Source organism: Melanotaenia boesemani, chromosome 7, assembly GCF_017639745.1.
Source record: "Melanotaenia boesemani isolate fMelBoe1 chromosome 7, fMelBoe1.pri, whole genome shotgun sequence".
Classification (NCBI taxonomy): Eukaryota; Metazoa; Chordata; class Actinopteri; order Atheriniformes; family Melanotaeniidae; genus Melanotaenia; species Melanotaenia boesemani.
Window position 1 is genome coordinate 9,827,005 of NC_055688.1, and position 14,289 is coordinate 9,841,293.

The window sequence follows — 14,289 nt, forward strand, 5'->3', positions numbered from 1 at the left end:
AGCTGTTGTGTAAACACTACAAACAAGCTGAGTGTGTATGGCTCTGTAACTCTTAGCCCTGGGCCATGAATGGTTAGGAATGATGGTATTGGGGTGGGGGGATAATGATAGTGGTAGTGGGCTATAATCTATATTACATGACTGAATAAAGAAGCATTAAGTAATTTTGTTCCAGTAAAGACCTAAAGAACAGCATGACCACAGACAAACAACAGCTTATATGGTGGCCTGGGAATGACAAAAAAGTGATGGATGATTACTGTAAATAAAACAGCAGATGGAACCACTATTACAGTATAATGGCCAATGTCTTTGAGAAATCACAAAGCAGGGATTGATGTGTGGCTCATTAAAATCCAAATAATATCTGCTGCAGATGATGTGTATCAGTAATTTGTGTCATAGACCAAAAAATAAAATGTTGCTTTTACATTTATGCCAGATGGGAAATTCACAGCACTGCTGGATCTACCACATGTCGACTTTCACCCATGAACATCAACTTAAGATGACTTTTCTCTTTTACCCGTCTTTTTTTCCCCTCAAAAATAAAAGCGCTGTTTATTTTTCTGCACAGCTCTACGTTTGAAAACAAACATTGCATGACACACAAAACAAAAAAAAAGTCGCCACCTGGATTTAACCATGCAAACAGGTAGAAGCCTCGTATTTGATCATTTCTGCATGGGTAATTATATTTCAGCTGGATGCAATTAGTAGTGTCTTATTTCTTAAGTAACCATGTGGAAAGACACATCCTGTGGTCATGGAAAATGTGTTAGTTTGTTAAAGAAGAGTCAAATCATTGGCATCAAGCAAAAAAAACATCTCAGGAGATGCAGAAACAACTAAAATGTTCAATGACATCGCAGTGTCAAAGAATATTTATTGTTCTCAAACACTGCAAAGACAGCATTTGCCACCTGCTGCCACTATTTTGCCTTTCTGACACAAATAATGTCCACGCCATGCCCTGCAAATTTATTTGCATTTGTCAACATGGTCCATCAGGATCTCAGTCTCACACGTTGAAAAATCCCATTTCTCAACTTTCCTTCCTGAGCCATCCGGGAAATGATGTGATGAATATGTATCACAGACATCCACCTGACCATTTATAGCCACCACGTGGGCGTGGGAAGGCGTTCCCTCATGCGCTCACTGTAGAGTTGATTCTGATTTATGAATGGAAAAAGGCATAGGACGTGCACATGCTTTTATAAATCTGAAAGTTGAAGTGCGCCACATTTCCTTTTTGCGCCGCTAACACCACCTGTACTGCTTTACTACACACAGTTTCATGCATGAGGCCCCAGGCGTTTCCTGCCACCTGAGGGGAACCCAGATACTGTTTCCATCAACACTTTCATATTTCTCACCCGTAAACTGTGTTAAAAACGTGTTTAAAAGAAAAGTCTTACCATGCGAAACTCACCAGAGAGGTGAAGAATTGTTATGTTACAAAGCAGAATCACTAATTATTGATAACTTTGATTGTTACAGTCTGGTTAACAATGAAGATCGAGTTTAGATGAGTTTCCTCCTGTGTTCCTGCACCAATCATGAATCTAAAAATGAATGAATCACCTGCGAGTCTGCAACTACACCATCATACTGAAAATCGAAATTGTTATCAAACATTTATTGTTCTGATGTTTTGATTCTGGAATTATTATTATTATTATATTCTGGTCGTTATAAAAGATAAAGATGTCTAAATATAAAGGCTTAATTAATTTAATAAGTCTTGCAAAAGGAGCAGTAAAAATATGAAATCAATGAAAAATATGAGGAAGTATATTTATTTATTACAAGAACAATAAAATTTACAAAAAAACTTTATTGGATTTGACGGCAGATCTACCCTGAAATGTGTGAAAAGGGAGAACAGTCCTGAATGTTTTGACAGAATATCTGACAGAACAACACTGGGACTCAGAGAACAACAATCATCTAGTGGAGGAAAGTGATGTTCTCATCTAAACGTGGGAGTTTCATCCAGGTCGGTACCGCTGCACTTAAAATCACGTAGTTATTGCATCTGCAGCCACTAACCCTTTCTACAGGAATTCTCGGGTGTAGGCTACCACCTCACCTGTTTTCTCATCATCTTATTCATAGCTGATAGGTTGTAAATGCAGCTGTCGTTACTTCTGCTCACATAAAGCCCAAACTGTCCTTTATATCCAGCCCATGATGAACCAAAATCACATCACCTGGAAAAGTTTCTTCAGACGTCTACTGTTCTCTGGGATGGTTTAATCCAAGGTATTCACTGCACTGCACCAAGGTGGAAATGGAGGATGAAAATCTGCTGGTTAATTTTCTTTATGTGTGCTGATCGTGAAGCTGCTGCTGCAGACTCAACGACTCGGGGAAAAAAATACGATGAAATACTTCTCAGAAATTCTGAATAAGACAGAGATTAAGTAGAGGAGAGCTACTGCTGAACAATGCAAACAGGCGGTAGGTACACCCAAAGTGGCCAATACTCCGATAATTCTGTACATTAATGATAAAGATGATGATGCACATTCTTCAAAGTGAAAGTATGAACATTTCCACATGCACAAAGTGAAGGGAGCTCAAGGGATTAGAGCTGTGTAGCCATGAGAAAACCAATAATCAGTAAAGCTAACTGGAGAAAAAAGGCTTCAGTTTGCATGAAGATTGGACCCTGGAGCAATGGAAGAAGGTCATGTGGTCAGATGAGTCCAGATTTATCCTGTTCCAGAGTGATGGGAGCATCAGGGTAAGAAGAGAGGCAGATGAAGTGATGCAGCCATCATGCCTGGTGCCTACTGTAGAAGCCTGTGGGGAGAGTGCCATGATCTGGGGTTGCTGCAGTTGGTCAGGTCTAGGTTCAGCATCATTTTGTGTCCAAAGAATGAGGTCAGCTGACTACTGAATGAACAGGTTATTTCATGAATGGATAACAAAGCCAGAAAATTGTGAAAGAGTGGTTCAGAGAGCAGAACACTTCATTTTCACACATGGATTGGCCACCACAAAGTCCAGACCTGAACCCCATTGAGAATCTTTGGGGTTTGCTTGAGAAGTTTTTGCGCAGTGGTCAAACTCTCCCATCAACACAAGATATTGTTGAAAAATTAATGCAACACTGGATGGAACTAAGTCTTGTGACATTGCAGAAGCTTATCAAAACAGTGCCACAGTGAATGTGTGATGAAAGCAAAGCTAAAGACGGTCCAACTAAATATTTCAGTGTGAAAATGTTTTTTGTTTTGGCTTGTTTTCTTTTTTTTTTTGCAGTGTGGTATCCTTGGTTTCCCTGGTTACCAATTCAAAAACTTAAAAAGGTTAGTCTGACTAAACGTTAATACATTATGCTAATACAATTTTTTCCAACTAGACATAAACTCTGCAAAACTAAAGCTCATTCATGAACAAAAAGACTCAAAACTGCTAAACTTGAAGCACAATTCCACTGTTCATACTCAAGTATTGTTCTAGAATACAGTTTTGCTAAAGTCTAAGCACATACTCCATCATTTTGCAGACGTTGTTCACTGAAGAATGCAGCTTTCAAAATGCAGACTTTAGTTACTAGTCAATCTATTTTTCACATGTGCAAACTCACTTCGAAACACGGTTCACTTATGTGTCAGAGTCTTTACAAATTCAGCCTCAGGTGACTTAAACAGATGTTAGGCAACAAGATGGAACAGCAAAGAGTCAGAGGAAGAGGAGGCCTAGTAAGTGGTGGACTTCGTCTACGAACAAGAAGACAAAGGCAAGCAAAAGTTTCTAATGACCAGGAGCAGAGGCAAGATGCAGTGAGGTTTCATTTTATTTCGCTCGGTTTTTATCAGTTAAATTTCATGTCTTTGCCTTGCAGCAGTTTTGTATCTGTCCTCAGATGTTTGCATTTCTTACATGCCATTCCTACACTTCATTTAAATAAGGCTGGGTTGGAATTATAATGATGACAAAGTGCTTTACACAGAACAGAGTAACTGTGAAACGTAATTTAAAACGGGATGTTATGATATTAACGACTGAACAAGTGGGCTCATCATTTTAAAATTTTACCAGATGATTATTTCTCACATAAATAACTGCAATTAACAATTTAATTTGTCAGTGTTCATTGTTGTTTTACTATAATCGTCTAAGCCACCGTGTTGCACTACACCAGTCCAGAACAGAAAAGCCTAGCAATAGCCGTAGAGAGCATCTTCATCTTTTTATTCCCGTATATATACCCCGGAGAGGAGGGTAAAGTGCAGAGTATTCAACTGGTTGTGATCAGCAGCTCTACAAACAGATTTGATCTAAATAAATTCAAATTTAACAGTAAGTCTTTACAAGGCTGCAAATCCACAGATGAAGAAAGGTAAAGAAAGAAAAAGTCAATAAACATATTCAGCTATTTGAAGAAGAAAGATAGACATGGATGGTCCAATTTAGGGGGCAAACAAATTCATAATCCTCCAAAAAAAAAAAAAATAAATAAATAAAAGGGAAGATTATATACCCCCTGAAAGAAAAAAGAAAGAAAAGAAAACTCTAAAAAACCAAAAACAATGGCAGGAAAAAGCATGGCGGAGGTTTAGAACAGATCCCTATCAGTAAGATACATCAGGCGGTGGGACGGTATGGACATGCATGGCTTCCAATGGTGCTGGATCACCACTGCTTATTGATGGTGTGACACAAAGAGGGAGACAAATTCCTAAGAAGTTCAAAGATGAACTGTCAGCTCAGATTCAGCCAAATGTAGCAAGATGGATTGAAAAGTCCTTCAGATGGACATGAACTCAAAATATAGTATATAAGAAAAGCTGGAGTTTTTAAGATTAAAAAAATAACTTGAAATCCACCAGATTGAGCTGCATTTCTGATTCTAAAGACAAAACTAAAGACGCACAATTACAAATGAGTGTGCGTAAAAACATGAGACTTTTTTTTTGTTTTGTTTTTTTTTGTACATATACATTCTATAGAAACGAGTCCTTGAAAATCTGGGTGGAGATAGAGTGTCATCCCTTTAAAAATGGACCAGAAGGTGAACAGAAGCTTCCCTGAGGCTTCATGGTGAGCATTTCCAGGCCATGGAGGTACAGAGACCTGGAAATGCACAAGGAAGAGAGGCAGAACATGCATGCCTGTAGAGAATAAAGTGATAAGCAGATGAATGGAAGAGGTGACAGTTTAAATGCAGAGAAAGCAAAGAAACAGAAAGTTGATAATTGAGGAGGTGAGGAACAATAGAAGGTGAAAGAGAAGAAAAAACATTGGAGGAGGTTTCACAAGGTAAACAAGACGTGAAACAAATGCTGATGAAGAAAGAGTGATTGAGAGAAATGTAAGGAAAGTGACAGAAAACAGAGGGAAGCGAGAGCTGATAACAGGAGGGATGGAAAGTAAAATAAAGCTGTGACAAAGATTGAAAATGTGAGATGCAAAGAGGTGGACAGCAAGGTGGAGGGGTGGGGGTGGGGCTGATAAAGGAGAAGAAGAAAGAGGGAGGTAGATGAATGAGGAGAGGAGAAAAGCAGGGAGGAGGTCTGGTCTAGAAATAAACACCAACAGAAGGTGGGCATGAAGCCACTGGCAGCAGGTGAACCTGAGCAGAGAGCAGGAGAGCCTGGAGGAAATGAAAGCAAAAATCCACCTTATGTAACCTGCTGCTGACGTCTCATGCTGTTCAATCCATACTGCTCAACATTTGCATTTACACTGGGGGTCACTGGGCTGATGCTTTTGTCCTGACTGGCTTCCAGTAGAACCAAATGTCACCTCTACTTTCAACATTGAGCAAATGCCAGATCAGCGCATTAGATTTAGATGTTTATTTCACGTTTTAACTTTCAGCAATCTTACAAAGACAAATGTCACAGAGTGAGCAGAAGGATCCTCTATATGCATGGCAAAAGGATATGAGCCGTCCTAGGCCAGGGGTCTGCAACGTTTACTAAAGAAAGAACCATTTTTACCACATGCCTTACAATATAAAATTAATTTAGAGCCACAAAACCTGTTTGACTCTTAAAAATAACTTACAATAAATAATATGCATGGAGTGCTGGATCCCCTTGTACGAGCTGTCTGGTCCCTGTACGACCGGTGTCAGAGCTTGGTCCGCATCGCTGGCAGTAAATCAGAGTTGTTTCCGGTGAGGGTTAGACTCTGCCAAGGCTGCCCTTTGTCACCGATTCTGTTCATAACTTTTATGGACAGAATTTCTAGGCGCAGTCGAGGTGTTGAGGGGATCCAATTCGGTGGCCTCAGGATTGGGTCTCTGCTCATTGCGGATGATGTGGTTCTGTTGGCTTCATCGGGCCGTGATCTTCAGCTCTCACTGGGGCGATTCGCAGCCGAGTGTGAAGCCGCTGGGATGAGAATCAGCACCTCCATATCCAAGACCATGGTCCTCAGTCGGAAAAGGGTGGAGGGCCTTCTCCGGGTCGGCAGTGAGGTCCTGAGCAAAGTGAAGGAGTACACGTATCTCTGGGTCTTGTTCACGAATGAGGGAAGGATGGAGAGGGAGATCAACTTGTGGATCGGTGCCGTGTCTGCAGTGATGCGGACTCTGCATTGGTGGTGGTCCGTGAAGACGGAGCTGAGCCAAAAGGCAAGGCTATCGATTTACCGGCCGATCTGCGTTCCTGAGTTTTCTTCGCAGGGTGGCCTTAGAGATAGGGTGAGAAGCTCGGTGATCCGGGAGGGGCTCAGAGTAGAGTCGCTGCTCCCCCACATCGAGAGGAGCCAGATGAGGTGGCTCGGGCATCTGGTTAGGATGCCTCCTGGACGCCTCCCTGGTGAAGGCACGTCCCACCGGAAAGAGGCCCCGGGGAAGACCCAGGACATGCTGGATGGACTACATCTCACGGCTGGCCTGCGAACGCCTCGGGATCCCCCTGGATAAGCTGGTGAATGTGGCCGGGGAGAGGGCAGTCTGGGTTTCCCTACTTAGGCAGCTGCACCTGCAACCCGACTCTGGATATGCAGCAGAAGATGGATGGATGGATAAACAAAACTGTCAAAATTGTATTGTTATTTGTATCATAACAAAAGAAAATGCCAAACCTGTGCATCATCAGTTCATATTTGTACAAAACATTGCCTGATTCATCACAAATTATTGATTCTGCTGGAACTGAATTAGTTTGCTGAGTCTACATTTTGTTGTCATTTTAATGGTCCTATCCTTAATGGTCTTTGTGGACAGGGACATGTCTCTAATTTCAGTAAAGCTCAATAATAGATCCTCCAATATTTTATTAAATGATTCTTTTGTGTGTATGGTCTTACTCTCTGTCCCAAGATGAAACAAAACCAATAGCAGTTGAGTTTGAGAACTTGATCCATTTCTTTAAAGTATCTTTGCACCGTTAAGATTTCCACAGAAGTTCTGAAACTACTTTTTTTTTATCACCTTCTGTTTGGTACTTTTTAGCAAATGCTGTGTGTTTGTTCTGGAAATGCCTTTCAGTGTTACATATTTTTTGTTTTTTGTCAATGATTTTGGGACAAATCAAGCATACAGGTAAGTCAGCATCATTAGCAATGAACATAAATAAATCTGTCTATGCAGAATTATACTTTATTTCCTGTAGAGAGGAAGGTCTAAAGAGCTGCAGGTTGCAGACTCCAGTCCGAGGCTGACTCATTGAGTCCAGCTCACATGTGTAAGATTATGTCAGTGGTGATCACCACATTTACAACTTCCAGCACATTTTGCAAAATGTTTGATTTGACAAAAATAGAACTGAAAAGAATTGCCTTTCAATCCTTACAACTTGCACTTATGTAATGACATTACACAAGCATGAATCAAGTGTAGTCAAGCAGAAACTTAATGGAAATTCAGATGGATTTAATATTTTTTGATACTTGTAGGTGTAAAGCTCAGGGTGTTATAGTTATCTCCCGTATTTGCTAAGTAAACATGAAAGCCACTGATGGTAGCAAGGCTTAACTCATGATTTATGTAAAAATGTGGCAAGACTTGATTCCTATTGTTTTAACTTAAATGTTAAATTTAGGCCCTCATGTCCTTAGAGCTGCAGCAGTTTACAAACGTTAGAGTTTTTCAAAACTTTAACACTTTGAATAATTATTAAACTAACTTAACTTGACCCGCAAGTTCCCTCTGGGATTAACAAAATATTTTTTCATTCATTCATTAACTCCATTATTTCATATCTTTAGAATACATGTAAAGAACCAAATCCATAGAAATGCAATAGTTTTTAAATAAGTGACAACTTGTTTTGATTTCCATGTCCTTTCTCTTTTAAGAATATTGTCCACAGATTTGGTGGATCTCCAACAAAAGAGCTGATGTTCCTATTTTTAAAATTTGGTGAAACGACGTCCCTACAGCTTCTGTAGCCAAGGACTGGACCACCATCGTCTCCGTCTTCAGCCACAGCCTTCAGCTACCACACAGTTCACAAGGCATCCAAACTCAGTGGTGAGTCCATATGGAGGTAGCAACCTGTGGCTTTTTCATTGTGGGCCCGGTCAAGCTTCAGGTGCCAACGCTGGGCTACCAGGCGGTCCTCCTGCCAGACTGAGCTCCAGGAGAGTGACCCAGAATCCCTATTCCAGGTGAGGTATCTAATACGACGATTCTCAAACTGCACTCCCTCTAGTGGTACGCTGAAGAATTTTCCGATGTTAACAAATGAGTAAATCTGAGACTGATGCTAACAACTATTGATCCAAGTATCACAGACCTTTGTTTGCAGATGTTGGAGCATCATTCTCATCAGGATAACTGAGAACAGTTTCTCTGCTTGTTAACTAGCTGGTCAACTTCAACACGATTTTTAAGTAACCTCATATTTATCAAATTAAGCCTGTATATACATTGTTGTTAGCTCAAAAACTGTGCACATGTAAGGGGGCTTGGACAACACGATGAGAACATTTTTATAACGCTGCAGCAAAAGAACTAGGTCACCTGGAGAGCTGCTGTCAGTTTCACCCAAAAGTTAGGATGTGAAACTCTCCCCCAGTTTTTCCTTTACGCTGATGGACCACATACAACTGGAGATATGATTGAATTGAATTTGATAAGACAAAAATATTCATCCGAGCATGAAAGTGTGATGAGTTGGACAAGCGTTGCATAATTTCTTTGTCATTTTGCTAAAACGGAAAGAAGTCTGACTCCATTTTGGCTTGGGACTTTACCAGACAACACAGCCCTCAGGTTCATGCAGGTACTTAAATCTCCACCATGATAAAGTGGCTATTCACAGACGGTCTGAGTGTGAAGTGGTTGGGATGATCTACTCCAGATCGAACCAGCTCCAGATCAACACCAGATCCACAAAAAGAGAGGTTTGTAACATGTAAGCATGAACCTTTGGAAATACCCTAAAATATACTCATGATAAAAGAATCATCTTGAGTGTCAAATTTGAAGCTATAACAAACAAATAAAAAAACAACTCCCCCACAAAAAAGTTTGATAAAACAAAAACATCAGTTGTTCAGAATAAGTTTTAGATGGTTCATGTTTTACACAAAGAACTGTAGAAACTTCACAACCAGATGTTCATTTGAGCAAAGATGACTTAGATGCTTGGAGTTAATCTGCATACACAATTTTATTGTATTTACTGAAAGCAGAAAGTCAGGACCGCAGATCAGCTGGAATGAAACTGGCTTCAAGATATCTACAGTTAAAAAGGTCCTGGATCAGAAACTCATAAGCAAAACGTTGTTCAAATGCAAACAACACCTTTGTGTGCCTGCAGTCAGGCAGAAAACAGGCTGGAAGCTAGTTTTTGTCTTAATGAGTCGTCCTCAGAGCATGACAGATAACACAGGTCTCTGTGCAGCCTGCTGAGAGATAAATGGGCTGGAATCACAGAAAATTTCACACTAAAAGAGCTGTTGCAGTCAATAAAAACATCTTCAGCTGGATTTTATTTGTGCAAGACCCAGTTCATAGCAATAAAAAGATACATAAAAAGCCACTAAATGAGGTTTGTTTTGAGCATCAAGAAACAGAAGAAACCCAGAATGAAAGTTTTAGAACTGATTTACCTAAAATCCATCACAAAGTTAACCATCCCCAGCAGAAAAGGAAATAAGTTGTACATTCCTGGCAGCGACAAATCCCTGACACATCCTCATTTTCTTCTGTCAGACTGTGTTTCCCTGCTTCTCCAAGCAGCTTACTGTCAGCTGATAGAGGGATCATGCTACTTTTCTTTAAATGGCTTTTGTCTCTGTGACCTGAGGAACTATATTACCAGGCAAACAGAAAATACAAGCAATGGTTTTTGTACAAAATATGTGCTAATATAAATGGCAGTTCAACAAAAAAAAAAAAATATATGAATATCAGGTGATATTTGGTATGAGCAGCTTTATCGAAACCCTCTTAGATTTCTTGTCATTACTTTTAGTAGTATTCAGGAAAACTACACCAGACTTCTAGAAGGACTTTCCAAAGCCTCTCTTTGGATGTTGGATGTCAAGATGATCCCACACTGCTTCAAAGATGCTGAGGTCTGCACTCTGGGAAGGATTCATCACTGCATCAGACCTTTTCCCACTGATGTTTGGAATGCCTCAGCATTTTCTCCCTGTTTTCCTTCCTTAAAAATGGCTTCTTGACAGCCACCCTTCCATGAAGGCCATTTCTGAATGAGGCTTCAGCCAACAGTAGATAAACTGAAGGTCCTCCTCAGGGGTGTGTTTCATCACCAGCTGGAAGCTTTGCACAAAGTCTGGAGAACTATTGAACCTCACAAGAAAGTCTGGTCTTAGAAACTACTGTAAATATAAAAAAATGAGGGCTGGCTAAAGACTTATCACTGACACATTTTGATCTGAGGATAAGACCAGATGTTGAGCAATCATCACTGATGTAATAGGTTTTAAAATATTTAACTTTGAATCAAAAGAAAAAAAACTGATGACACTTTACCCATTGGGCCTTAGGTGGATAAGATCTCTTTAATTTGTCTTTTGATTTGTAAATGATGTTTTCAGTTATTCTGTTGTAATTTTTGTAACACAGGGATGCCCAACGCCAGTCCTTACAGCCCAGAGATCCATTTAATTTGAATCAGGAGTGTGCAGCAGGGATACATCTGATACCTGCAGGATAGTGGGCCTTGAGGACCAGGACTGAGGATCACTGTTATTACAGAAGACCTCCAAGTAACAAAACAATTTAAAGCACCTATAATGACACCACTTAAGACAGCCTCAGACTCAACCACTGTCAGCCGCAAAGTGAAGCAACTTATCAACCAAGCTGTTCTCAGCTTTGAATTTCAGTAGTTTCAGTTACGTCCTGCTCATGTTCCACCATGTCACCTCCTGATCGATGGATAGTGAAAGGAAGACTGTCGCCACATGTCGACCAAGCCAGTCTGCAGGTGTAGTTGGACTAAGGCTGCAGGGCTTTGAATAGTCCTCTGCTGACCTTTTCTTAAAGTGTGTCAGAGTGTCTGTCAACAGGTTCTCCTCTTGGCTTTCTCTCCTGACACAGACGACAAGGAATTCAGGGTCAGAAAGAGGATAGGGGGCCAGCAGGTAAAAAGTTATCCATCTTAACTGCTGTAAAAAGCCGTGTTTTCACCTGTGTCGTTTGGATCAACCTGCGAGATGATATAATATTAGTGTTGGCGTGTCAGTTGAAAAAGGAGAAGCACAGGTTACAAAAAAAATCTGTTACATATTGATATTATGAGATTTTAGATCTATTTGTTTTCAATAAGGTAGATTTATTTAGCCACAACTACACAGCAAAATAGCTTGTCAGAGACATTTCTGCCTTGTTTTTCTTCTGTTAATGTTGATAGATTTAATGATGCAATGCTTCATGCACACAATATTTTAAATCCTTTGACAACAACCAGAAACTCCCATTAGATGCGGGTTGATAAAATCAGAAAAATGTTGGCCTGAATTCCTCCAAACAGCAGCGTGACATTTATGAACATTGTCAGTTTTATCTTCCTTTTTTTCACTGGGCAAACAGATTAAAAAGCAATGATAAAAAGCATAAATACAGTTTGTTTATTTAAAATGCAAATGCCTTTTTATGGGATCATACATGTAATATGGAATAAGGAAGCTTTATAAAATCAATGCTTTTGGCCTGTTTCTTTATGTAGTATTTGCCTCTCATGCTTCTGTAACCTCCCACAAGTCCTGGAAGTTGTGAAGTAAGAGACCCCATTAGCGTTGCTTTGAATTACTTTGCTTGCACCCGCCTCACTAAAGCCCTGTGCAAGCTAGCTGATAAGGATCATGCAGGCAGCAGCAGCACAAAATGTTCCTGTAGACCCAACATAAGGCAGAAGCTCTCAGAGGAAAAATACACCATCCATTCATGGTAAATCTGTGTTTTACATTGATTTTAGCCTGATTTTCAAGAATGATTCAATTTCCTCACAAACAGTCTGAATAATGAGAACTGCCACTTCACAGCTAAAACTGCCCCTGGCAAACTTGTTTTGTGTGCTATAGTATGGCTGTGCTTGGCCAACATTTGCTAGCTAGAGATTATTGCACAGGCAAGCCGTTTTGACATGCATGGTTCAGTAGGATTTTACCATTTTCCCTTAGTCTCACAGAGCTTTGTTTCTTTCTTTCAGATGTCATTTGACAGCGGCACTCTTGTGTAGATAAATCTGTGTAATGTATGTTTTGTTTTGTAAAAACTAGGAAACAAAATAATAATGTTTTCCCACCTAAATGGTTGATAATTGTTAATTGTTAATATTTTTTATGATAATCTGTCCTAAGCTCTGTCTCCCTACAAACGCTTAACAAAAGCACAAAACCAATCTTGACATTAAAACACTGGTAAACAGATTAATAATCAAAACAAACTTTTACAACTTAAGACAAAATTTAGACGTTCGAAAACCTGCCACACTCACCTACACAGTAGACATTGTGTGCTGATGTCTTCTAGTCACAAAAACATTGCTCTGTTGAGTGAAAAGATATTCTTTCAAATCTTTTATTCCTTTAGCCATCAGGTTTCTAAATTCTGACAGTAGTTTTTAAATCACAGTGATACTTTAACCTGGACTTTTATTCATTTGTCTTGAATTTATTATTCTTGTAGTCATGTTTTTTTTCCCCCGACTTGTTTCTGGTCTGATCTTTTTGTCTGTTTCGACTGCAGGTGCTGACATAAACCATTATTTCTTGTTTTGATGACTGATAATATGAATTGCCCTTTTGGAGTTAATGAAGTTTTCTTCAATCTTGAATACAGTTTTTCTCTCCCTCCCTTGCTTTAAAAACTCTTCACATCAGAATCAGATCCTATTAATATGATGAGTTTCTGAGTCCTCCATGAAATCAAATTAGCCTCCCAGACTGCAAACATGGAGCTGGTAAAGGCGCCAAGCAGCAACAGCGTGGGTTGGCGGGGTTGTGTTGAGAGTTTAAGCTTGTTTAAACCTGCCTTAGCCTGATTTGACCTTTTGAGTTTGTTTTAACTTCACCAACCTCAATAGTTGAGTCACAGGAGTAGTCATCAGAGTCTTCATTTCTTCTTCCTTTACACTTCATCTTAAATTCTTTGATCCCAGTTGTTTGATGTTTCAGAACATACTGTAAAAAGAAAGTAATCTGGCTGCAATATATGGTTGATTCCTAGTATGGCTAATAATCAGTCATACTGGTATAGGAGCTGGAGTATCAGGTTATAATTTCTGCTTCTTACAGTCTGGGTGAAAATAAGATGAACGCTCTTAAAACAGGTCAGAACTAGACACGGACATCAATTTTAAAATGTTCAAATGTTGATTGATGAGTTTGGTGTCTTTAAATTAGTCATTAAATGACAAAAAAGCTAATAGTTTGTGTGACTATTGCCTCCACAGCAAACTTGTTTTACTGCAGTAGTAATGCATCGAGCTGTTTGCTGTTGTTGGACAAACAATGTTGTTTTCACACCAGAAATAAAATGTTTATTTTTAAAAGCAGGTGAAACTGATCTTCTGTTGATACACCTCTGAGCCACTAAGAGAGGTAGTAAGAGAGGTGAAACAGGCCCACCTAGTGTGTGCTCACACACACCCATTCGGCATCAGAAACATACTGTCTTAAGGATCATTTATGCTCGACGCAGAAAACAGATGCACAGACGGACGGGCAGTTTTGTCCATCTTCTGCGTCAGTTACACGTGTAATTTGGTCCGTTCTCAGGGAGCTTGGTTATCCGCTGCTTGATGACGAAGACGAAGCAATACCACTAGCGAAAGAAACAAACCAGAGAAGAAAAAGAGGATCAGGAAGGGAACAATAAAACTGAAGAAGAACAAAGAT